The sequence below is a fragment of the Sturnira hondurensis genome, unplaced genomic scaffold (genome assembly GCF_014824575.4).
Source record: "Sturnira hondurensis isolate 20B ecotype Veracruz unplaced genomic scaffold, ASM1482457v3 Scaffold0016663, whole genome shotgun sequence".
Taxonomy (NCBI): Eukaryota; Metazoa; Chordata; class Mammalia; order Chiroptera; family Phyllostomidae; genus Sturnira; species Sturnira hondurensis.
In genome coordinates, this window is record NW_028089294.1 from 11,111,363 (window position 1) to 11,114,405 (window position 3,043).

General features: G+C 46.8%; 1 long non-coding RNA gene across 1 annotated transcript; it reads right to left on the minus strand.

Moving 5' to 3' along the window:
- Positions 1 to 1,498: 1,498 nt before the first annotated feature.
- On the minus strand, positions 1,499 to 2,289 carry LOC119001405 (uncharacterized). The gene is made up of 3 exons (XR_005069563.1): positions 2,182 to 2,289; positions 1,640 to 1,854; positions 1,499 to 1,530 (listed from the first exon to the last, which is right to left on the minus strand). It is a non-coding gene; the product is annotated as an uncharacterized LOC119001405 (long non-coding RNA).
- Between the last annotated feature and the right edge of the window lie 754 nt (positions 2,290 to 3,043).

Consider the following 3,043-nt stretch of genomic DNA (forward strand, 5'->3'; position numbering starts at 1 on the left):
TGCCCCCGGAACTGAGTGACAAGTGCACCTGAGGTCCCCCCCACCCCCCCAGGCTCTTCTTCCCTTCAAAGCCTCAGTGTTGATGTTGAAGCATTTTTCCTTGTCATTCAACAAACCTTCAGTAAGCCACCCTCGGGCCCTCAGCTAGCCTATGTAGCACATCAGAGCAAAAATCCAAACAGAATTCCACTGTAGGTGAAGAAGTTAAAACAAGGCCTGATTGAATTGCAGCCCAAAGTTGCCCGGGGCCAGCGAGTGCCCGGCGGTGGCCCTGGAGACCCTGTTCACAGGGAGCATGCTGTCTCATGGGGCAACAGACCCGGCAGAATAGTTAGTTACCTGTGTGGTGAGGATGGACAAAGGACTGTGTGCAATGAGACCCAGAAGAGGAAGAAGAGTCGGGGACACGGGCTGCCTTCCTGCAAATTTAGAAGAGGCCCTCAACAGAAGTAAACTCGGAAAATAAAGCTTTGTGTACACTGAACTTCCCTTGCTGACTACAGTGGCCCTCTCTCACTTGCCTTGCACACAACCCAAGGTGCGACTCTCACAATGGCGGCTGTGCAGGATCACAAAATGCCTCTGTCGGCCGCCAACTGAGATGTGTTCGTCAGCTTAGCTTTTGCTGAGGTTTTTTTCATCTCCATTTCCTCAGAACTTTTGGACACGAAATGATGCAATAACTAAATAGCTATCAATACAATTTTATTTACACCTGTTCTTCACACTACCTTCCAAACGTCTCTGGGCCAAACTGCAAACGCGAGGGTGCAGAAGAGTCACATTCTTGCTCTCATGGTGTTTGCATCTTGGAAAACCCTAGGATGTACACCAAACTGAGAAGTACCTCAACAGAGCAAGCTATGAACAGGTACCTTTGATCACAAAAAGGTTCCCGATGACTTGCGTTTTACTGTGGTATCTCAGTTAGAGACTCCTCTTTGACCTGCCATTCAGTCATGGAACTTTTTCTGGTTTCCAGGCTTAAATATAAGTTCAAAGATGCCCAGACACCTGCAAGGTTGGTCGAGTGCCAGGTGGGCAAGCAAAGTAATGTTCTCCCCATTCCGATTCGGCTACTTATAAATTGTCATCAGATTTTAAAAGGAACCTTCTGCTTTGCTTCTGTTTCAGTGCTTCCCGAGGTGTTAAGTCGCTGGAACTGCTTCTGTGTGCAAATCTCAGCATATGAGTGATTGTCAGTTCTCTTGTCTACCCTAATTTTCTCCCAGTGGCAGTAGATCACGATGTTGCCTGAGGTTACCAGGATGGTACCTGCCCCACCCCCAAACATTCCCTCTGTTGACATTAAATTGATCAAGATACCATTGAATGACTTCAGTAGTCTAGGAAAAAAGAAGAAAATGAGAGAAGTCACTATACTCGGCTCTACATATCAGAGTCTGCCCGTCTGTTTCTCTGAGCCCTCACGCCCCTCACAGATGACCTCCTCACGTTTTCAAACTTGTCCTCGGCTGCTCCCCAACCTGCAGCTTCCGTTCCAACAGCACTGACCTGCTTTTCTTCTTTCTCTTGGAAAGAAAGAAAAAGAAAAAAGACTGGTAGGCTGCTGGCCTACAAAAACAAAACACCCACATTCCTGTCTCTAGCCTCCGCTCACATCGGTCTCCTGTGGTACCCTTATCTCCTCCACTAAGCCTTCCTCTTCCTTCAAAATTGTGATCCTTTACTTCTCCGAAGCTCTTTGGCCCATCCTAAATGTCTTTACCCTCTGCTCCCAGTGGCGTTCGTGCTCCATTCCAGGCATAGGCATGGAACACAGGCTTTGTAATAGAATCTTTGTAAAAGATTCGCCTTCTTGCAGGTGCATCTTTTTTTTTTCCCTCCTTGGTCCTAGTAAGATAAACCAGAATTAAGGCGATTAAGTCATGGTTACTAATCGTTGAGGTTTGGTTGCTTATCTTTGGCTGTCTGCAGGCAGAGTTCTGAGCAATGGGGTTTGCCCAAATTTTCCCCCAACCTAAACGAAGTTGAACAAAACAGTAGCCTGCTTTAGGGGAAAGAAAAGAAAATGTTTCTTAACTCTGAATTAATGTTTTAAAAAGTTCTGTAGAAAGAATCTTGTCACATGGGTCTGAAAACCATTACATTGCCAGAGTTATATCATTAAAACAGTGGATGCTTTTATAACATTTCTGGTTTGTTACCCTCTCAACTTACCCTATTACTGGAGACTTAGACATACTCTGAGAACGCACCTAGTAAAAAACCCACATGACACGGATGAACTGAGCAATATACAGAAGCAACTCACACCACCACAGAAACACCAGCCTTAGGACCGAAGGTTCTGCAGATGCAGCGATCAGCCTGGCTTTCTCAACAGCGAGGGGAGACCAGTAAAACCAGCCCAGCGTCTGATTGCCCAGGTTTCCTCCTCCTGAAGCTCAAACTGCTGCTGAGAGGGATCAGGTTACATCTGCCAGCTGCCAAGAACTTTACACTTAACCCTTCCCAGTCCATGACCTGGATGTTAACGCTGCCATTTCACCCACTGGAAGGAACACCTTCCGTCTCTACATCTTCCCTTCTCTTCCCTACGTACAAGTCATTGGCCCACGCCCCCAGCAATGCGGCCTGTGCCCACACGGACTTCCATGCCTCCACCTCATCCGTGGTGCCTGCATGGAGGGCAGAGACCTTGTGTCAGGCACCCCCACACCTAACGTGCTCATCAGAGTGAGTGTGAAATGTTTGGTGAGAATGAGTGTCCCTTTGGAAGCCTAACTACAGCAGGTGGTCCAGAACAAGAAGCCTTCTAGCAATCTTTTTTTTTTCATCATGAGCACACACTTTGCCCAAGACCCTTAAGTTTTCAAGGCTCTGGAGCCTGATTCACTCATTCCGTTGTTCACTGCCTCCTTCATTCACTGGACACTCTGCCAGCCAATGATGTCTTAATTAACAAAAACGAGAAAAGGATTTCGGACATTTGGGTTAGGGATCTAATATTCCTGATTTAGATCCAGGATTCTCTCTGAAAGTTGGGGAAATTATCTTTGGAAGGCACGTGATGAAGTAA